Source organism: Corvus brachyrhynchos, unplaced genomic scaffold (assembly GCF_000691975.1).
Source record: "Corvus brachyrhynchos isolate BGI_N302 unplaced genomic scaffold, ASM69197v1 scaffold1, whole genome shotgun sequence".
NCBI classification, from domain to species: Eukaryota; Metazoa; Chordata; class Aves; order Passeriformes; family Corvidae; genus Corvus; species Corvus brachyrhynchos.
In genome coordinates this window covers 3,778,811-3,802,797 of record NW_008237222.1, presented here as the reverse complement: position 1 = coordinate 3,802,797, position 23,987 = coordinate 3,778,811, and the positions used below count along the sequence as shown (strand labels likewise).

General features: G+C 38.6%; 1 protein-coding gene across 1 annotated transcript in view; it reads left to right on the top strand.

Moving 5' to 3' along the window:
• Positions 1-8,193: 8,193 nt before the first annotated feature.
• Positions 8,194-23,987, top strand: part of NRDE2 (NRDE-2, necessary for RNA interference, domain containing) — a 50,123-nt gene continuing 34,329 nt past the window's right edge. The window contains exon 1 of the mRNA XM_017728989.1: positions 8,194-8,394. The gene's annotated coding sequence lies outside the window, so the exon portion shown is untranslated. The remainder of the gene's footprint in view (positions 8,395-23,987) is intronic.

Below are 23,987 nucleotides of genomic sequence, written 5' to 3'. Positions count from 1 at the left end.
CTCTTCGCCGAGCACTGGTGCCGGCGCAGCCCGCGGGGAACTGCCTAACCGCTGGGTCCCCGCCCTTCTCCAGGCTGGAACCCCCGGAGCGAGGGCATCTCAGCCAAGCTGGTGCTCTTTTAATTTTCTAGACAGCATCCTCGCCAGCGGGGCGGGCCTGCGCTCCCCTGGGGAGCCCGGAGGGGCACCTGGAAGAGGACGATGGCGCGGGGACGGGGGGAAACGTTAATAAAGCACTTTTTTTCGGTGACAAGGCGTGTGCGACAGCGACTGTAAAACTACAACGTTGAAGCGAGCACAGCTGCCTTTTTATTAATCATAGGGCTTTTGTCAAGGACCAAAATCCAGACGACGGCGAAATCCAATCCAGAATCGGATGGTCTGCAACTGAGGTGTCACTTCAGGCTCTTCAGAAGCCTGCAACTGAGAGGCAGCAAAAGCATGTCCTGATGTCAGAGGGTTTTCTTCATTTCTTCCCTGTCAGCTCTGAGGATTTTGTCCACACTGGTAATAACCCAAAAATATATTGTAGTATTCGCATTGTACCTCCTTTAACAGGTATGGAAGCACAAACAAATATGGACCCACATTGGAATCTAGGATTTTGGTTCCATTCATGACAGGTTCCCTTAGATTTTTTTTTTTTTTTGTAGTTCAAGATATTTTTGGTTGAAGGTTTTAGTTTGGGCCTCTGTCTGGATTGGGAGGCTTGCAGTATTTCCAGTGTGGTCATAATTCTGATAAATCTGCTTGCAGTATAGCAGGAAATCTTTTGAAATTCATTTGTCTATTCTGTTTTTGAAAAATCATGCATACTTTCAGTGTTTGCAATAAAGACAAAATCAGTTTGGTTCTGTTTAACAGTTTCAATAGCTCTGTACTGAAGTTACAATTTATTTGCTTGCCTTTCTGGAACATAGTGATAGGTTGGCAAGCACAGCAGTTACCTGTTTGCAATGTAGAGGGATTTCTCAGCAAACAAAATAGCATATTTAACGTGTTATAGTTTGGTTCCCAAACCATTCTAACATTTGTTTAGCAACTACTGTATGAAATGGTGTCAGAAAACCAATTTGTAGCTGGCTAGTGTGCAAATGATAGGTTTACAGACAGCTTCCATTTTAGATGTGGAATGCCCAGCCTCCTATTTTTAATATACTTTTTTTTTTTCACTACCAAATAGTGATGCTGATTTTTTTTTATTATTATTTTTCTTTTTTCTTTTTTTTTTCTGTAGAAGAACATGCAAATAATTGATCTTGCATTTTCAAACAAGACCAGCAATTTTAAGCTCTTGCTTCTCTAGCTTAATTTCTTTCTGGAAAGCATGGTGCAATGTTTGATTGGTGTGAGCTACAAGAGTATTTGCTTGGATAAGCGAATCTTGGAACTCTCTGAGACTCACAGGGATATGTAAAGAACAATTTTCATGTACAAATTGTTCAACTTATTGCGCTGGTCTTACACAGTTGAAGATCTCATTGTTAAACATTGAATTCTACATAATTATGGGGTTAATAAATGTGTACAATTATCTTGCAAAGAAAAGGTATTATTGGAAGAATAATCTTACCAACATTTAAATGTGACAGTTTAGAATGTGGGTGCTTTATTTCAGTCTCCTTAAAGTTAATTTTAAGCACACGTAATATGTTCTTCCATTGATCCAAACCTTCACTTGTTAAAAAGTGAAGGGATTAGATTTATCTGTTGATTTATCTGTTGAGGAGAGACTACAAGACAAGTAATTAAAATTTATGTATATTGTCTTACAAACTATCAGTATTACAGCATTTGGACATACGTGATGAAACTTGGAAATGTGAAGTAGAAAGCCACTCAGTCACATTCAATGAATGTTGCCTAAGATTAACAGGGCCTTTGAGTAGAAGGATTGCTGTGCATTTATTCCTATTTTTTTTTCTTTAGCCTTTTGTGTCTACTTTTCCTAACTTGAAGGTTCATGTTAATAATTCATTTATATTTAAAATGAAATTTGGAAATAAGGTTACTTTTAAAGTAGTTTGAAATATAGTTATCTTGCTTTATTTTAAAAAAATTTCAGGATGATCAAATAAGGTGCCACAGTTGGGTTCTGCAGTAGTTTCTGTTTAAATTGCATCATTCTGTATTTGAAAATATTTCACAGCTCATGTTCCGAAATACCATTCTGACTAAGGGGAATTTTTTCCCTAAATTGACATATGGCAATGATAAATGTACACAAAACAGAATACTAATCTTTTGATGCTTATTTAATGCAAATAAAAAATCGTCTAAACTGGCATCTCCCTGCTCCTTGTAAATCTGCTTTCACTCAATTGTACAGCTAGATCTTGATCAGTATTCTTTGTTCTCTTAAAATTTACATTCGGTTGTGGCCAGGCAAGAAATGCCCCTGTCATTCCAATGACATACAATGTCAAATGATTTGCCAGGATCTTCTACAGCCTCATTCAAAATCTCCTGAATCTCAGTGGGAGCTGGACTGGGCCATGGAATTACTCAGTGTTTGTGCCTGAGACCATAGAACTTGGCCATCCCATTGCTATAGAGCTTTTCTATGAACAGAGGGCTATGCAACAGCTATTAAGATGAATTTTGACTGTATAAATTTACTGTTCTAAATTACTTTACTCTCTAAGCATGCTCTTGTTGACTTGTGTTTGAACTGTAACACTAAGAAAACACTATTTTATACATTTATTTGTAAAATAAATAAAATGGTTGCAGTGGAAGACTTGCAACCATTCTACCTAGTATACCTAGTATAACGTTCCTCAATTTCGCCATGATGTGATAGTAAGATTACAGTCTTACAGTCAGTCTTTGTTTCGCCAGAGACTTAATACGTCCATTCCATGGGAACAGCCTAAGATATAAAGGAGGAATTCTGTTGAGAACCTGACAAAATAATAAATCTCACTACTTACATACAAGGTGTGCTTTTCAGCTCTGGCTTTGTTAACATAAGCACTGATGAACACGGCCTCACACGCATCACCTGTTTTCTTATATTATATATACATAAGTTAAACCCCCCCCGAAAAATAAATTAAAACATTTCACAGACATCTGTCCTGAGAGAATGGATGTGAGAACAGATGGACAGAAGTTGTCACATCATTTAATGCACAGCTGGGAGGCTGATATTATGGCAATAAGCATAGATAACCAGTTTATAGTAAGTTAGATGTACGAGAAGCCAAAATCAAGTATATATGTGCATGCAACATCTGTGCAACTGGAAAAATTAATGATTAGTTTTCATGGGTATAATATTGCCAGTGAGCTACCCAAACTAAATTTGTTGTACTGCTTTTCAAGTCAGGTGGAATTCTGTTGGTACATCAGTTTTTTACACTGTCGACAAAATTACCTTCATATAAGAAATGTTTTTTGGGGAGACCATTTTCCATAAAAATTAATGATTCTAAATGCCATTGGCAGCTGTGCAAACCTAAGCAAGTATCCTTATAAACTATAAGCATCACTAAGATTGCAAATAAGTGGGTGGAACTCCATTGAAATAAAAAGCTAGAACAGAATTGATTTTGACCACATTTATACAAGAGGTGAAAATAAAAGTTGCTTTCATCTGAACATTTAAAGTTCCACACCTGGAGCACTTTTTAATGGGAACATACATGTTCCTGTAAGTAACTGGGTTTTTTTCTGAAAGAAATTTTAAAAAATCCCCAAACTCCCCAATCTTTTATATGCTTGTGATTTTTTTTTTGCATTTGCCTCATTCCTACTGGTGTGCATCAATAATCACATACAATTATGGATTTTCACTGAGCATTTAGTGTTCAAAGGCCACCTATGTAATTGAATCATCAGTGATTGTTACCTACATTGAGTGTCTGTCGTCTTGTAAAGTTTTAGATGTTGATATGAAACTAATTAGTTAGAACTAAATTATTTACACATTGCAATTAAATTAGTGAATTCTTTTTCATGTACCTATGTAAAATGGCATCCTTGAGACCCAATAATTTGAAAGTTTCATGTTTTAAACTTAGCATAATTTGAGTTGGGAACCTTAAAGATCCTGTTGTAAAAAGACGTGGAAATATGGGAATTACAGACCTGCTTCCACACATAGTCTCACTCATATAGCTTGCAGATTAAGCATCATAAAACAATTCTTTTAAACCAAAGTGCTTTTTCCTACTTTTTTTTTAACACTTGCAATGTCAAATAAATGAAAAAAAAAAAAAAACTTTTCCGCATAGTCTTAAAACCCCCAACCTTTCTTCATTGTCCTATAAAGAGTTCTCTAGAGACATTGGAATATGTGAAAACAGGATTTTCCTTTTCAGTTTTTGCAATTGCCAGTTTCATAGAAAGGTAAACATTGGATGATTCATGATATAAACAAGTTACTCGCTCCATTTTTCTGTGTTTTGTTACCGTTAGTGTTTTTACAGATAAAAGGCAAATTGTATCCACTACTTTTCAAGAATCAAATGCAGAAGAGGAAAGGATATTTATGTATTATGTGTTTGCTGAGTATTTCATATTTTTCCATCACATTGTCAAGCATACCTAGGTCTTGCTTCTTCGCTGATAGACACACGTATAAGAACTATATTCCCTTACAATGAGTCCAGGTAATGCATCTGTCAAAGGAAAGTAATGTATTTTTACCATAAATATATTTTAAAATATTCTGTATAGCATGATACTTATAGGAATGGTTATTCTAATGATAGATGAAAAACTCTGTTTCTAATTTAAGTAGATGCACTCCTCAAAATTTTAAGTGCTATAATGTAACAAACCATTTTTGTCAGATTCACCTTATTAGGAATGTCTTGAGTTTGCATTTTATTTCTTAAGAATATGCTGGAAAAATGAGAGGGTCAAAAACTGGTTTACTTTATATGTTCAAATTTCTGCATTAGAACTGAAAAAAGCTGAACAGCTGTTGCCATTAGCTACAGCTTTTGAACTAATATATAGCTTATAATGGTACAATAAACAATGGTAAACAAATATCCTTCAGAATTTAAGTGCTGAAGAAAGGCTGGAAATCAGTTTGTTCATTCCCAGTAATGTTGCTCCTCATGTCAGTTTGTCCTGCTTAACATAGGAAAAAAATCTTCACAGATACTTAGAATTGCTTTTTTACATAATGGAAATTATTAAACGAGCTGTTTGCATTGTTTTTTATACCTCCCCTTTGACCATGAGTGATCAATTTTCATCTGAATACTCCTGTGGAGCAAATTGGGATATCAACTTTGCAATAAAAGTCCCAGATAAGTTTAACAAATATAGGAATATATATGATACAGGCAGACAGGTATTTAAAATCCACAGATACATCCTCTAATGGCCAAGTCTCCCTTACTTAACTCCAAATTGTAATTTTGTAGTAGGTCTACGTTAAATGAAATTTCTTTGGGTCAGGTGAATCTGTTGTAAAAGTCTGCCCATCAACTCAGGTTCAACCCACTACATCATGCCACAGCTAATGGTAAAAACTTCAACAACTCCACATATACGGTTCAAGGGTGATCATAATTTTAAATCAGAATCATAATTTCTGCTACAGATTTTCAGCAATGTAAACATGCCCTGAAGTCAATAAATCCATGTTAATTGCATCAGTTAGGGATTTATTCTTTCCTTCCTTTCCCTCATACACTTGAATCGAGGTGTTTCAATAAGTTTGGAATAGAATCTTATCAAAGGATAAGAAGCTACAAGATCAAAACCACCTGAATTAATAATGGATGTCAAATACTGTCATCCAAGACACATCCAGCATTCTAATCTGCCATACTGCAAAGCTGGCCTGAGGTGGGAAGTATAGATGCATTCCAAATTACAGATGCTGGAAGGCAGCACCATTGCCAAATGACACTTCTTCCTTTGTCTTACAGACAGGAAGAAAACTATGGAATCATTACACTTCTTTGGATAGCTATTTTATGTTGTTTGTGAATGCACCAGTAATAAAGCCACCTCATAATGAAGTAAGTTCTCCAACTTATCAACACTTCTGGGGAGGAAAAAACCCTACTTTTTCAGCAACCTTGAAGAGAAGATGCATTTCTAGTATAAAACTATAAATTCCAATCTCTGTAGCATATTGTCAGAGAGCCAATAGACTGCCTCTCCCCTGGGAACATTCCATGGCAGTACCTAGGAAGTCCTCTCCTAAGGGCTCATCTCTTTTAAAGTCTTGTGGTGAACAGGGACATCTGATGCCTCCAGAATGTAGGTTCTGATATCTCCCTTAATGTTTCTCTTTGATCCAGTTCTTTGTGTAGAACTTCAGCTTTTTAGTTTTGGGGACACTAGCACGTGTGAAGTTCAGCCTCTTAAAATGTCTAACCCTCAGAGTATGCGTCTCCATCGTAAAGCACCTCCCACCATTGTTGAAACTCCAGAAATTGTACCAAGAAAATCCATCTTTCTTTGTAAACTTAAAAAGTAGAGCTGTCCCATGGGGCTTTATATTCTTCCCCATGTTTTTGTGAGGGTACAGTTCACATCAGCTACCTAATTAAACTGTTCTGCCTGCTTTATTCTGAGGCTATCACCTTCTGTGGAATAAAAATATGCCTAAAATCCGGTCTGTCCCAGGCATGTAGCACTTTGTGCATACCTTTCCTAGCAAGCAGCATTGACCTTCCCCACAGTATGGCTATTTGTTGTTATTTCTGTGGTAGCAGAAGTATTCTAGATGCTAATGAAGTACTTATATTTAGTAAGTGCACTGTTATGTGCTGGCTGTGAAGCTGTCAGCAGCGCTGTTAAAGAGCACAAGCTTAACACAAAGGTGCACTGCACTGAGAATGGGGGTTTTTATGCTATATAGAAGGGAAGTACATTTAATGAGTTTATTTTGGTTAGCCTTTGGTTTAGTTTCAGATCTGCCAATACTGACATCATTTTTCCAGGCAGGGAGCACCATCTAAGACTTCTCTGCATCACTACCCTCAGGGTGGGCCTGTGTGTGGGCTGATGCAGTGCTCAGCACTCCAGATCATTTCACTTTGGCAACCATTCTGCTTCTGCTGTCTCTATCTCCATATTCTATTTTAGGGGCTTATGGAGCACCAATCCTCTCAACTAAAATATAACTGAAACAAGATATTCAGCATTAAATAAGCAAAAAGCAAAAGACTCAAAATAGGCTATTTTGTTATTACTATTATGGGGTTAAATCACTTAAACATAGATATCTTCCTACTCCTCCTCCCACTTCTTTCTTTAGTTTGTCTCCTCTTGTTATCTCAGGACCTACTGATGGCCCACAAGCTTGTGCAAAAAAAAGATGAACTCTGTTCTGTGATGGGTCCATGAGTGCCAAATAGTCATCTAGCTTAAATCTCAAAAAAACCCTGTTATTGCTAGAATTTTTCTGTCCTGAGATCCTTGCACCAATCCCTCAGCCTCCAGTGGGGCCAGGGAGTATCCTTTAGAGAGCGATCTCACACGGCAGAATTGTGTTGGCATGAAAACATAGCTACACCTGAACCTGCACTTCAAAGTGAAGTGAATTTATTACTTGGTCAGCGGGTATGGGGAAGCAGGTGGATTTTTAAGCAGGTACACCTTTGGTAGGTGTTTGGAAGGATATAGTGGAACAGCTGTCCGTATGCTGGGGACTTCACCTTGCCACAGAAGATCCAAGTTATTTGGTAAGACACCAGGCTTCCCTCATGCCCTGCCCCTGGCACCTCTCCCCGGGGCCGCTCAGCACTGCGGCTCCTGCCGGCTCTCCCGAAGGCGCTGTGGCGGCATCCGCAATTAACCGAGAGCCACTGCAGGGCTCTCAGCTGTGCCCCTCGCAGATGCCATTTGCCGGCTTGGCACAGGCAGCTCTGCAGCTCCTCTGGAGGCACTTTAGGATTCGCCTGAACCGAGGCTTCGGCTCAGCTCGGCGCTGGTGGTTCTCCCGCTCTCCACGCAGGAACTGCCGATGGCGATTAGCGTTACACCCAACAGCGGGGGCCCGGGCGGCACAGCACAAACCGCTTCGTTTTCCCGGAGCCTCCTGTGCCCTCCCGAGGGACCCTGTTTTCCCCCTCTTTCCCGCAGGCAACGGGGCCGCAGCGGGAGGGCTCTATGCCGGACTCGGCAGCCGTTCGCTGCCCGGGGGATGGCGGCTGCACCCCGCGCGCAGCCAGGTCCTGCAGCGCCAGCGAGGGGGAGGCAGCGCTGGAGCAGCCGATCCGATCCCGGTTCCCTCCGTCCCTCGGCGAGCAGTTCCCGCCAGCGAGCCGCTGGGCGGCGGCGGGACCTACATGCTCTGGCGGAAGGTTACCGCTGCCTGGCACAGCGAAGCCCGACGGAAGCGGTGCTGAGGCATCTGAGGCAGCACTTTGTCAAGGAGCGCCTGATTGGCTAACGGGACTCTGCAATGGTTATCTGGTAAGCAGCATCAGTAGTCCCAGCGCTAGATTTCCCGCCTCTTCGTACCGCTGCAGCTTGCAGCAATAGCAGTTGCTTGGCTCATGTGCCAGAGCTGGCAGGAAGGAAGAAGCTGTTCCTTAGTCGGTGACCTCTTTAGCGCAGGGTTTTTACATAAAAAAAAGCAGCAGAAAGACAAAGCCTCTTTTCTCAATCCTTTTCTACAACACAGGGTGCCAGAGGTGCAAAATGTGGCAGTACAAATCTGCTTATGCTGCCCTTGCACGGTCCGTGTGAGAAGCGTCCCTTGGACCGCCATTCCAAGTGACAGCTTGAGTGGCAGCTGGGGGAGGATATGCACGGCGAAGTGATGACTGATCGCTGAAATATCTTGCTGAAACGCTGCAAAATCTTTCAACACAAAAGAGATGCTTCTGCAAAATTAGCTCCGAACCGCGAAGCTATGCTGAGACACGTGAGGTTGGTCTGCATTCATGTGGGACTGGTAGCCCCCTTGGGCCTGGCCAAAACCCACTGGCCCAAAGCCGTGTTGCATAAGGAGCTGCAGAGATACCATAACCACTCGTGTGGGGTCTTTTGTATGTCTCTAATTGAAATAAACATAGATAAACCAGAAGCAAACAAAATCGTCTGCACTAGTAAGACGCTTACAGGAGTGCTTTAAAAACGATGGGGGTTTCAAAACAGCAAGAACTTCCTGGCACATCTGTGAAGCTTGATGCAGTAAGTGTCTAAAGGTAGAAGTAGGTTACAGACGCTCATTATCTAAATTCTTCAGTATTTCTGTTACTGGAGTGTTTTCATTGCTCTTTTTCAAAATCTCATTCTTGAAGAGTGAGTCAGCAAGAAGCCTGTGAATGTGTCAGGGAGCAGTGTTTTAAATATGGTTTTGCTGTTAAGGAATTATTAAAGAGCATGTTTACATATGAAAAAATTACAAATTTGCATATGAACATAACAGCCCAATTTTTTTCACTCCAATGAAAGTTTTCTTCCAAACTACAGTTCTCAGGATAACACACTTGATGTGCTAGTATAGGGATTGTGAGTTAAATTCCTTGGTAATTTGTTTTCTTTGTTCCACTTGCTTACCTGGAAGTAGATCAGTTTTTAATTTAAAATTATCATGATTTCCTTTTCAGAGCCCTACTGAGTACAAACTGCTTTCCTGCTGGCATGAACGCTTCTTACTGTCTTTTTTCCAAAGAACTCTTTCAAAATATTAAAAACAATCTAACCACTTTTCCTTGTAATCCTAGCCAAGTGGAACAAGTGCAATGAAACCTTTATGGGAAAATTATATGCCTGTGTAATTAATGATGTTTATGAGTCCAAGTTTGCTAAAGTGAAACATAAAAGTGAGACTGCAAACTCATTCTGTTTCTTACCTGGTCATTTTAAGTATGATAATGTTTTTGAAAAATTAATGTTTGAACACCTTAGATCTAAAGGAGGTTGACGTCTTAAAAAACAAAGGAAATTGGTATAAAGCATTGCTAAAGGCATCAACTCATTCTGGAGTATTTTCCAGAACAACCTATATGATTCATAAAACAAATCTGTTGTATTAATTTGCTATAATAATACTATAATGACTGTGCAAATAGTAGAACTACATTAATGTCAGAGAACCTGAAAAAAACTTTTAGAAGTGACATCATCCCATCATTCAAAATAAATATACCAATTTCAGGGTTAACAAATAAGTAATTGTTGCCCCAAACAGTCTCCTGTAAAGCAGACTATTTAAAAGATAACCTCAAGGGCTTCAGTGTGTTTAGGGCAGCAATATATTCTACGAGTTAGCTTACAATGACCAAAAGTTCTAGAATGAATCAATGGGAATAAAAACCTATTATGTGTTTATTAGAAAGAATTACATTGCTCAAATCATGGTAGTTCCCAATCAATCAGCTCGAGTGATGATGCTACATTTTATTTTCTTACGAGTGCTTTATGTAGGCCATGTCCAAAGCCATCAGATTGTATGGCAAAGGCAGTATGGAGTGATAAGCAGAGTTTGTTACAGTTCTAAATATATCACATTCTAAACATTCTGACTGAAAACATGCCCCATCCATTTAAAGGAACCATTTAAAAACCATTGTATTTACAAGCAATGTCATTACACCAACATCTGTTAAATGTATGCAGGTCTGCCATCTTATGGAGCCTGAATGGTACTGCCAAATAACAGAATGTGGAGCTACATGTTCATATTAGGTGAATAGTTTGACTTTTTCCTTTACAGGTAATGTGTGCTTTCTTCTGAAACTCACACCATTTGGATGTACTGTTTCTGTTTAATTTGTATATTTGTGGGATTTATGTGTGCATGCAAGTGTACACACGTAAACACAATCAAATAAAGGTATCACACTGCAAGTTCAAGCATACAAAAGCTGAGAAGAGTTGAAGCTAAAGTTGGTTGTTTACATTATATGACAGCCTGGAACAACATCATCATATGCAATTTTTTTGGGGAACCCTGTCTGATCTCTCTGATTCAGCATTCAGGTTAGATGGTGCTATTTGGTGAGTAGCTGTTCAGAATTTTGCTTTAGCCTCTTTCTTTGGAGTGTGACTGTGTTGTATTTGCTGCAATCTAGTCAAGGCCTGTTCTAAAGATGAAATTATTAATTCTTCTAATTAATTCTTCTAATAATAACAGCTTTTCTGCAGCTGTTATTATTAGAGTATTATTATGAGCAGTTTTGAGTTAAGTTTGTACAGGCCAAAGCAAACAATCATCATGGCAATTTTCAGCCAAAGTGATTAAATTCTGGCAAAGCTATTAAAGTTGCTAAAATGATGCTTGTTTGTTTGTTTTTATTTTCTATTTTTATAAAAGCTGATATCAGATAAACTTGATAAGTGACTTTTGGGTCAGCCAAGAACAAATGCACAAGAACACAAGAATGTTATAATTAGTACATCAAGTATTATTATACATTATTTTCTCTTTAACTGGTGCAAATTTATTTTTAGGTGAAAAGGATTCTTCAGGAAGACCTTATTACTTTGCTTTTGAAAAGTTTGAGGTGAGTTAGGAAAGTGGTTGATCTAAGTGGTTGTGATACAGTCAGATATTGTAGTGGAACACTTAAGATAGGCAAATTGTCCAGCATTCAGTGAAGTTTTGAAGAGTTTTACCAGCTGCTGGAAAATCTAGTAGTGCCTGGAATCTAAACACGTAGGAGGATGCCTGATTTTTCCCAGTTGTACCTGTACTAGAAAATACTGTACATTATACTTCTTCCATTTAGTGTCATTTGCAAATAGTCACATCTACCCTGCTACTCTTGCTGGAAAAAGACACTAAGAACAAACTGCCATTTAGATTACTGTGAACTAACTTTGATGATGTGAAGTACTGCCTGCCACCACAAGGAATTCTTAGCATAATTGGTTTTCACTACTTGAATCAGTTCATTATTGTCATACATCATTTTTTATTTGTTTTTCATCTAAAGGTTTTCCAGTTTCAGATGGATGTTAGGTAAGCTTGGCATTTTGTTTGAGAAAGTTATCTTGTATCTCAAAGGTCATGCCATATGTTGCTGTGTCTTAAACAGTACAAAATAAGACATCTTTTTTTTTTTTCAGTCAACAAGAAATTAACCTGTAAATCTGTAAGCCACCTATGTTATATGATAGCAGCAAATTTTTCCATGTCCAAAATTTACATTATCTTCAAAGTGGGTAGTTTTGAAGGTGGATACAGATACACATTCAGACCCATTGCCATATACATGTCTCACTGGAGACCTGCTGCCAGATGCAGATACCAGAGGAGTATTTCATACTGCCTAATTCTTAGCTCTAGGCGTGCTCAGGCAGGTGCATCCTCAGCATGATAGCCAGTGAGCATAGGGTTTGCTAAGTGCATTGATGGCATGTATATTACAATGCAAACAATCTCCTGCTACTATAGGTATCCACATCTTTTTATGAAAGACTAGGAATGACAGCAAATTGGCATAACAGTATGATTTTTATATGAGTGGCACTCATCTGAAAAATTCCTAAAAACTGCTATATGAACTCCTCTGTAGCTGCATTATATAACCCTCAGTATTATATTAAATAGTTTTAAGCCATCCTCCATTGAATTTACCTCTTACCGAGTTAGGGAATATAGTTTCTAAGATTTGTCTTTGACTATTTTCAATGGCTATCCAAATTTGATTAACCCGATATATGCTAGTTAGTTGAAATAGAATACAAGAATGAGCATAGCTGGCTTCTTGTGGTATGGTTTCAGAGGTTAGTAATGGGGACCACAGTGGTAGATTAGTGTGTCACTGAAGGTGTCAGGGACCTTGCCAGTCTTATATGGAAGTTTGTAAAGCTGTTGGTAGCCAGCTTGCAGTCCTTCTGAATACCACAGCTTTCAATTCTTGTAATATTGAGAATTTACTTGCTAGAATTTCTGTATAAATGAATTCATTTCCACCCAGCAAATTTGCATGGTACTTCTTTTATTTCTTTATCCTACTGGTGTGTGTTTTTTGTAGCCATCATAAAGACACTATATTCAGCACAAACTGATCATAAAGACCATTGCTTGTGTAGCTGACACACCCACCCACAGAAGAGCCTTTACTGTGCTGGGAACCAGGGGCTGTTAAAGAGCAAGTTACTTTATGGAAAGCCCTACAGTCAGTAGTTGTGTGCCATATCCTGTCAGGTTTCTTACAACTAGGCTGTTACACAGTGAGCTTTTTCTATAGTACCCTGCTGCTCCAATTGTTTGATTTAATTCTATCACAGGTTTTATGGCAGGAGGTTATGGTTCTGAGCCTTCTTTCGTTGTGGTGCTGGTTTGATCAGTCTCAGCATGTAATTGACTTTCTGGATGTAAACTTTTAACTTGTTTGCTATCCATCCTAGCATAGGTTCCATGACAACAAAACAGACTAATAGAGAGCAGGGGCTCTCAGGATTAATCTGTTGGATAGGGGCAGGCATTTGGTGCAACTGGTAGCATTATACTTCTGTCCCCAGACTGATGTGCTGGATGTGCAGGAAGATACAAGCGTCCACACCGGCCCTCTTATGCTACTTCTGCACCCGTGTCCATGAATCATATACTGAGGTCCCAAATTGTAGCTTGCTTCCCTCATCTCCAGAAAAAGAAGTCGGCTTCATTTCCTCATATGCCTACACTCCATCCATGTCACATTTCTGAACTTGTCTTGGTCCCAGAGTCTTGGAAAAGGTGGCTCTTGACTAGGTTTAGACAGTGAGGGCAATGACAGTGCAGAGACAAGAGCTGCTAACCTGGACAGCAGCCAAAACACTGCCCATCAGCTGGCTGATCTTATCTGCTGGTTATACACAACTCCAGGGTGGAGGAGCTTCCAGGCTGCAGAGAACCTGCTCTGTGCCAAAGCATAGTGGAGATACACAAAAACTTCACAGTATGCATGGTTAGTGACTGCTTAGAACTACTTTTGCAGTGGAGATTGCTCCACAGCTCGTGTATATTCAATTTGTGGCCTCCTTTGCCACAAATAGTGGCAAAGAGTGTTAAAAAGGCAAAATAATGTTGTTAATTAATGGGATTATTGATCTTGTCTGAATCAGAGACCACTTTAGCCCTTAAACCCTCGCTGTGTTTCTCTGCTTAAAGTGGCCCCAAGTACAAGTGAAAGTAGAATGTGGGTCAAGTTTTTGTGCAGAGCTGCATTTAAAAAAAAAACCAACCTAACTGCAGAGATTAAAACATAGTTGATTTACTATGTTGAGAAAAAAAAATTATAAATTGGTTTCATTGTTTATGTGCCTTATTCTTAAAATGGTTGTTACTGATAAAGCAAAATGGGGGAAAAAATTACCTGAAATTGGCATCTCCTCTGCTTTCTTCAGCTCCAAAACAGCAGAGAGATCACAGGAAGCTCAGAGGTTGCTATGTAGAAAATACTGTTCTGCATCAGACTGGAGATCAGACTAGGTCAGTATCTTTCTACAACCATGGCAAGATGAGGTCCTTGAATGAAGTACTTGTTCCTGGTAAGAGGAAACAGTCCATCCCCATGAAGGATGGTATTCTAAACCTTAACAGTAAGAGATTTTCTTAACTTTGAAGCATGACATGTAAAAAGGCTTCCAGAGTTATTGTGAGCAACCACAGCTCCAGGTAGTTTCGTATTCATGCCCGTTTTCAGAATTTACTCAGTTCTTGACTTTGGTGGATTTCTGCAGCAATATATTTCACCAAGCAATTACTTATTGACTTGGCAAACAGTAATCAAACACATTCTTTCTTCTACAAAAATGATGCAAGATTTTATGTTCCATTACAAAGGAGGAAACATTTTGGCTCTCTTCTTTTGTCTGAGAAATTGACATACAGCAAACTGCATTCAGCTGGCTGTATCTTTTAGATCTGATTATCTTAAAATGTCATATTGGGATTCTGGTGTTAATTTGCAGTGTCAACATGTCTTAGGGTGGATGCTTAGTGTTTTACTGAAACATAATGTTTTCTGGGTTTTCCAATAATTCAAACCAGCTTTATCTAGTTATTTTCAGCTTTCATAATTATGTGTATTTTCTTTACCTCCATGCTTAAATCAATGGGTATTATTTAGTCCAACATTTGGTTTACTTCTGTTTAACAATAAAAGCCTGTACAGATGGCTGCAAAACAGAACCCTCAGACACAGTTGGATTTGTACACTTGTGCTGATTTCTTGCTTAAGGGAGCTCAGTTCAACATGCTGTACTGCCAGATCCATCCCTGCAGAAATTCTCTTGGCTTCAGTGGATGGCCACATGGGATTGCCTGTGCTATCTGGCTAAGAGATTCCGTACAATTACAAAGGGATCTGTTTGACAATATGAAAAAATGAAGTCTGAAGAGCATGCTAACTGTGTTGGGTTTTGGACAGTTCAACCATTTTGTTCAAAGCAGGGGCCATAAGAGCCAGTTTCCATTCAGAGACCACAAGAAACAATTACAACTTTGATTTACATAATGGGCAGTAGAAAATACTGTGATCACACTGGATCCCGTGCAGGTGCAGACAATAGGAGGGTCAAAGAGTTCAGCTGATTTTCTGAGGATTTAGGAATAATTTCAGAACTGAGGCAGTCTTTGGGAAGCTGCACTAATTCTGTCTGTGTGGCATTAGAAATGATGGAAGTTTAGAATACAGCTGCCTACAAAAAGTCCAGGAAGAACAGGTAAATGAATTGTTCCTATTCATGTGAATTTCTTTGTGCTCCATAAATCAGGTTGTAATGCCCATTATTCGTAAAAGAACAAGGATCATATCAAATTTCATCAATTTCTTTTCCTAATGGAAAAACCCTTAAAGATGTAGAAATCTGAGCAACTCTTGGGGCCAAAAGGAATTGATACTTCTAGAGAATATAATATTCCACAAGATTGCAACATAGGAACAGGCCAACAGCTTGTTTGGCTTTGTTTGGTATTGCTTATACACGGCAGGCAAAACATGCAGAACTGCAAGTCCTGAAGCTGACTTGTTTTTATGAAGTTGTGCACCTTATCTGAATAATTAGTTGTGAATTTTTGATCATCCATTAAAGGCAAACTGCGATAGTGATTCCGTTAAAGTAAAATTACTTGTGCTCACTTCTAAGTTGGCTTGCTTTTCTCCGGCAAATGATGTTCTTTTAAAATAATCCAAAATGGTAAGCACATTTATGGTGCAATACAAATAAAACAGAATAATCAGCTATCCAGCACTAAAATGTACTTCCACACTGAGAGGTGATCATAGTTTGTAGGAAACAACTGTGCTTGTAAGCAGTGTTAACACTGTAACAACCAACCAAGAAAGAGTCACTGTGTAACTTCAGCTGAATCCTGAGGGTCATGCAGCTCAGTTGGGCTGGAGCTGACCCAAAGATGGAATGCTTCTCAACACCTTACTCCTCCTAATTGTAATGTTTCTCATTTTCTTTTGCAAGTAATATTTTATAGTGTAAATGCCTCACTGGTGGTGTAACCCTATGACATTTTGGCCTTTTCATTCTGCTCCCATACTTTCCTCCAGAAACTGGCCAGGATTCTTGCTGTTGGTGTTTCAATGCTATCTCCCCAGTTCCTTGTAGGAGAGTTTGTTGGGTCAGATATCCAAACTGGATCCGTGCATGTGTATCATATTCACCTGACCTAAAAGGCCTCCCATAATCCTGCCTGCTGAGGATCATTTCCACGTGAAGGTGCCTGCAGCTGGCCTGAAGCCCAGCTAGGTTTGAGCTGTTCCTGAGGGGAAGCAATGTGGTGTGGCTGCAGCATGTTGACTGTCACTCCTGAATCTGGGAGCATGGTAAGGAAAAACTTCAGCTGTTTTTTCACAGAGGTCACTTTGGTTTTACAGAATTTATGATCTCTGGCTCTGTGGGAAGGTGCCTGTAGTGTTTCAAAGCCACGCACAGTCTTGCAAAAGATGTTTGTACAGTTGTGGGCTTCAGCTAATGCCTATGCTGGATTCAGGGTGGTTGGTTTTACACTTGTGGCACAGATAACCTGCAATGAAGATAATCTAATCATAGATAATTGAGAATTGGCTCAATGGGTGTTACAATCCTGCTTTCAGTTCTGATCTTGCACAGTCTGTTATTTTGCTGCTGTCCAGGCACCACTATCAGCATGAGGTATTCCCGTTTCCTTGCTCCTGTTCCTTTTTCTGCCCGTGGCATGCCAACCATTCAGTTGTGGTAGCAAGTGAATGTGCTAGTGATTATCACAATCAATAATTCTTTTTTAACTCCACTCAGTTCCTTAGTGCTGACAACTTTTTAATGAACCTCAGTTAAGAAGCCCTGCGGGCAATTTTGTTGGCACAGCTGAGGGGCACAGGGGTATTAAGAAGTTTTTAAGCTACTAGTGCCATTTTTTATCATGAAACAGTAGCCACATTTTAATCATGAAACAGTAGCCACAGTTTAACTGTATTTCTGTAATTCCACTGATTTTAGTAACTATTCCATTATAAATTAGGAGTAATCTCAAAACAATGCTTTCATGATCACCAAACATGTTTTGAGAAGGTGAAATATTAAAAAAAAAGAAGAAAAATGATGGTTGGTAGTTGGAGATTTGAGAGAAGGCTTTTTCTGCCTTGCAAATAAAATAATTTAGGAGTGGCATCAATAATAGAATTATTTGATTTCAGCAGATGAAAAAAGTATTATCTTCATTTTAGTACTGAACCACCACTTAGAAAACTGCAGGGTTACAAAATCACAAATCACACACAGTACTCTCTGAAAATCCGGATTGCTTCACTGAGCCGTGTACCACAGTGCACTTCATGGCTTGTTGGGAATGAGAAACAATAGAGCCTCGGGTTTGCCAGTCATCTTTGTCATCCACTTCAGTGAAGAAAAGGCTACAAATAAAGTTGCCGCGGGGGCCCTCTGCCTCACAGCCGGGTGTGGCGGGGCCAGACATTGCAGAGAAATAAATGCCTTCTTGTCCTTGGAGCTGCCTCTCTCACACCACCCTGCTTGTGGCGAGGGGGGAGGGAATGGACAGGGTGGAAGGATACTGATGATCATCAGGCTTCAGAAATCCTATCTAGGAGTGCCATGTGATATGTCTAACTGTGGTTTTCCTTGAGAGGGTAAGAATCTTTGTGTGCAGAAAACATAATGGAAAAGGAAAAGAAATCCAAACAAAGGGAATAAATGCAGAGCAGGCACTTTGACAAGGAGCAAACAGATTCCCTTTTGACAAGCGACGGAACTGATGAATGTCAAGCTCTTTCCTTGACAGGGAAAAAAGATGTCAGAATCTGCCGCTGGAGAAATCTTCCACCCAATCTGACTATCAAAACACAGCTGGCAACCCCAAGGAAGAAGATCCCTGAACAACAGGGAAAAACAACACATGAAAATACTCTATTTCTTTTGACCTGAGAAGAACAAATTCTATTACCAGGAATTCTGTTTGGCTACAGCTATTAATTGACACTATTGGCATTTTCTAACTCTGGCGTTTCTTACTGCTCTCCTCCCTCCCTCCCTTTCCTCCTTAGTCTCTCCAAGCACCTCTCCCCATCTTATGTTGTTCCTGACAACTCACTAACTCACTAACTCACTGTGCTAATTATTTGAATGTCCTTCTCCCTGAGCTTGTCTGTGACTGCTAGTCCTAGTAATTTACCTTCTTCAAATAGTTATTTACTGAATAGCAATAAAAAGTAATAGCTTCTAACAGCCAAAGAAAAGCCCTGATGTTAGCATTTTACAATAGGATCCTTTACAGACAAGGTCTTAAAGTCTTCAGGGTTCATATTTTTGTAGTGGTACTCTAGTACAGGGCCTCTGTTAACTATTATGGCTGTTCAAGCACTTCTATAATGTCAACATTGGAGTCTTTTTCCTTTCTAGTATAGTGTTACTGATTTTTTTCTAACAATTATGGGATACCAACTCACAAGCTGAAGGTACAGTGTTCTATAAATGAACTTGGATGAACCTAGCAGAGCCTGCTTTATGTAGCTCTTCCTAAATGAAGGCTGCTTTGACAGTGTTTAGAGATTCCGCAGTTCATATGAGGCTACTGTGTGCTTCTGCCAAGGGCCGTAATGTAGTTTGGGGTGGAGTGCAGCTTCCCCTTTCAGTGTGAAGGTGCCGGAAGTTTTTTATTTAAGCATATGGTGTACTTTCTTCATTAAATCAGCAATGTGCTTAGCTCAGGAGAATACTTAATTCTAAAATTCACAGATACCCTTTTGATAGCATTGCTGGAATACCATTTCAGTGTTATTTGGATTTTAGGACTTTGAGCAGCCCTAAATATCAGGAATCAATGGTTGTGATTCCTGGGAAATACAGCTGCAGCGTTTCATTGCTTTCAGCACAAGATTGTCTACCATGATTAGCTATACTCAATGAAGTTGTTCTGGATATACTGATGAACACTAACAATAATTTCTTAGTCATTAATTAATTGTGTAAATTATCTGCCTTCCTATTTACTTCTATATGGATTTTCTATATTGTTTTATATATATAATATGATTTCTAGTTCAGAATGGTAACCTGATGTAATCACTAGGCTAAATTATAGAAAGAAGAGCTCATATCTAATGTGGATAATAATGGAAACACTAGACAGGAATTGTTTATCAAAGCAAAGTGTATGGAATAAGAAACTGTCACTGAAGCATCTTAGAAGTTTTCCATATTTACATGACACTTCGTGTAAGTAAAGTGAATTCATGAAAATAAGTGAGAAGTCCTCTGTCAAAAAAAACCCTTATAGCCAGAGGGGTAGAAAGTATTTCAGATAATGGTTGTAGTTGAGAAAATGAACTCAGGGTTCATGAAAGCCCAACAGCCTTGAACAAAATTTATGATCTAAGAGAAAGTAATGAAGAATCTGTGGGGAATTAAAAAAGAAAGTAATGTTTATTAAGGGAAGAAAGAGTATTTGGGATAGACAGTGAGATAAATGATTGGTGTACAATACTGAGTGTCTGGAAAAAGAAAGGAACAATATATGCCTGGCCATTTGTGAGCATCTAGATGGTCATGTGTGGTCATGATCATCCTGAATTTGATTACCAAAAAGGGAATAGTATATATGGGAGACAGATCTGTGCTACAAGCTTTTTGACAAAGGGTTGTCATCTGGTTTTGTGCATGTCTGGGTGTGGAATAGTGGTTGTGAAGAGAGAGAATTCTAGAGAGAGAATTCATACAGCATCATAGTACAGGTCAGCTTGGAAGAGCCTTCAGAATATCTTCTAGTCCAGCCTCCTGCTCACATGGGAATGGTTGCAAACATTTTGATAAAGTTGTGCGTGTTCATATTAGTGGTACAGACTAACAGATTTTTGAATCTCAATTTTCTTGGGAATTTGTAAATTTCAAACTGCTCCACTCCTGTATGTGTGTATAAAATAAGATACAGAATATTAAAATTGTATATACATTTTCGCTCTTACCCTGATGCAGGTATATGGGCATTCAAATTATTTTGGCTTAGGCTATTCTTATTCTTGCACTATGAACTAGGTTTGAATTGCCATCATCCTTACTTTTCCTCCTAATCCATTTCATATATGTACAACTGGTTCCACCTTCTGAGCCAAAAGAACCGCTTTTATGCAATTTAATGGGTGTAGCAAAACACTGAGGGACAGGTAAGGTGAAAAAGAAGTGCATGAAAGAAGCACAGACATACCTTTGAGGAAGAACCATAAAAATAAAATTAATGTTCCTTCTTCTCTACATGAAAATTAATTTCCAATTGCTGTTATAGAGCTTATCCTCTGTACTTACCTATGCATTCTCCTCTTTTCAAGGTTGTGCAGCATACTGATGCTTTTTGGGTTGCAAAGAACAGCTCATCAGCAGAATAACTGCAATCTGTATGATGGGACTTTCACTGGTAGTAAGATAGAGGATTAAATTTTAATAAATATATAATTGATTAGTCCCAGTTCATACACTATTATGACTTAGTGATGCCATCCATAATTTAGGTATATTAGGTTGGGTTTTTTATAGGTTTAATAATCTTCAGTGTGCTGAAAGAACAGTGTAATAGTTGAGGACAGCAGGATTTCAGGCCACTATGTTGTAGATTTTTTTAACTGTGTATTTATCAACTAGCTTCAATGCCTGTCATATCAGTTGTCTAGTGACAGCAATCAGCATTCTGGCAGAGAGGTGACATTGCATACAACTCAAGCATTATACAAATTGTCTGGTAATAAGCTTTTCAATACCAATAATAGATACCTATGTGATATTATTTACAAATTGAAATTTTCTAGAAAACTGGGGAAAATTTATGGTCTTGTTGGCAGTTGAATTAATGTTACTTTGCAGCACAAAAGGAGAGCAGAGAAAGGAAACTCTGTAGGCATCTGAGCTGAATTGTTGGTGAAACATGGGGATGAGGAAGATTTCTGTCAAGGTTGAAGAGAGATTAAAAAATGCAGCTGTACAGTGGAAGACATGGGCTGCTAATTCCACTACAGCTCAGATACTTGTGCAAGTGTCAACAAAAGCTTTTTATTTTTCTGGGTACAAACTGATGCTATTTTAGACTAATTTATGTAGGTAGTAATGATGGGGAGGAAACTGGTTGTGTTTAAAGTCAAAACAGAACAGTCCTCTCTCCATCCCCACCTGGTTGAAAATTTCAAATGAAATGAAAGAATAAACAAAACTTTTCGGACAAAGTTTTAGAGGGCTTTTTAAATACTATAAGAACAAATATTGATAAATTAGACATAGTAGTTGAGGTAATAAATCAGAGGCTCAAACATGACAGAGATCTGGAATTTATCTAACTCAGATACAAAAAAATGTCTGGAATTTACATTCCAGGTATGAAAGAGAGATGAGTAACTACCTTGACAGTCAGAGAAAAAACAAGGAAAAGCTCTGTATAGAATGGAGAAGAGAAATGAATGAATCAAGAAAGCTATGATTTGGAGTCTTGGAGGTGCAGACTCAAGGAAGATTTGCCAAACCTAACTCAGAGTTAGATCTTGCAGAATACTGAATCAAAATGCAAAAGACTATTTAGCATTATAGGCAGCACATTGCAACTAGCACATAAAGAAGGGGGATCCCTAAAGGTTTTGTATACTCTAGTTGCATTCCCCAGCCTAATGAGTAATTTTTGCAGCTTTCAGAACAGACAAAGATGTAGAAAGGAAAGTCAAAGCCAGAAGAGGATATACGTGAAGTGAAAAGAACTGTGGGATGGAAGCTAAACTAGGAGAGCTCAACTTGTTCAAAGGGGTGGGGAGCATTACTGACCAGCAAAAAAACTAGGGAATGAAGTTTTATGGCGTATGGTAGACATTTTAATCCACCTGTGGTATTGTGGTGGTGCTATATGGCAAGCATCACTTTTATTTTATAAACATTTGCTATATTAGCAATTATTCTGTTAGTCTACAACAACACACAAAGCTTTAAAATAAAGTTTGAAATTAATGAAAGTATGGAAATAAATGGAAGATAGGATAAAATGCAGTTCAAGTTTACCAAAGATAGACTGTGAGTTTATTTTAATGGCAGCAGAATTTTTATGATGGAAACCTGTTAGATACAATTAATTTTTATTTGACAGTTTACTACTTGTGAGATTATTAGGTGAAATGGGAAATAGCACAAGAAATGTAAGTTAGATAAAGAAGTGGCTAAAAAGAGGGATGAGAATAGGCCTGTGCTGGAAATGGGACTATGAGACCAAAGAGGGAATTCAACAGGGGCTCCTTATACCAACATTTGGCCAATATTATTTAACAAAGGCAATGACACAAAAATAAGAGTGTGCTAATTAAACTTGCTGATGGCAAAAACAGAGGCATTGCTCACAACGAGCCGTATCAATTCAGTCCTATAAAACAGGTGATCTAGCAGCTTGCAGTAATGGAAGTAAAGCTGAATTTAATACAGAATAGAAGGGCATGTCCTTAGGGATTAATAACAAGATTTTCTGGTATAATAGGGGGAATTCATAGAAGGGAAGCAACTGTTTTGAAATGCCCAATTATAGTTAGTAATTATGGTCCTTATGAGCCACTAGTATGATTCAGCCAACTAAATGTTAAATGCAGGGCTGTAGAATATTTCCAGTAGAGACTGAGTACCACCGTGTCTTGAATACTGTGTACAATTCTAGTTCAGAATATGACCTGAGAGAAGTGCAAAAAATTCAGTGGACTGAGCAACGAAAAATTTTAAATTGCTCATTTAATGGCAGAAAGGCTGAGTGGCATATGATTACTGTCTGTGCATAGATTACATCCAGGTTAGCACCCTCATGAAGCAGAGAGCTATTTTAAGCCATAGGAAATTGCTGGCCTAGAAACAGATGGATATAAACATGAATGTAATTAAGGAGGAAGCCAGGATGTTTCTAAGCATTGGAACATCGTGGTTCTGGACCTGTCTCTCTACATCAGTTGTGGGTAGAAAAACCCAACAAATTTCAAAACTGAATATATGAAAAGACTTATGTGCTGAGGTTTTCTACAGAGAAGGCTGAACTTGGTGACTTGGACCATCCCTTCCAGACATACGGTCACAAAAGGTTAGAGACTAGGGATAAATGCCAAGATAAACTTTACTTGGGGGAAAAGTCTAATGATAAATTAGCATGGATTTTACATAAGAAATAAATAATGAAATCCAGGGAAAATGCAGAATTGCTAAATGCAATAGAAAATGGAAAATTCTGTTTGTGTAGCTTTTTTATTTTTTAAATACTATTTAAGCATGTAGGCTGCATTTTGAAAGGTTCATTAGGAATATGACTCCCCCTCCAAATTAACATCTGATCCTATGATCCCAAGACACTAAAAAACCAAAAAACTCACTTCATTACAGTAACTGGAAGCTTCACCTGTGGCTGCATGATGAAGCCATAAAGTCACCTCAAAATTATGCAGTAAGTTGAATGTTTTCTGACAAAATGGCATGTAACACTTGTTTTGATTTGAGAATAAAGAAGTATGTCAAAAGCATTTTTCTTACAGGACGATCTATTACTGTGGTATTTTTAAAAGAAAGATGGCAGAACTACAGGGTACAAAAGATACAATTAGGCCAAAAATAAGGGTGGATGTGGGGTGGTT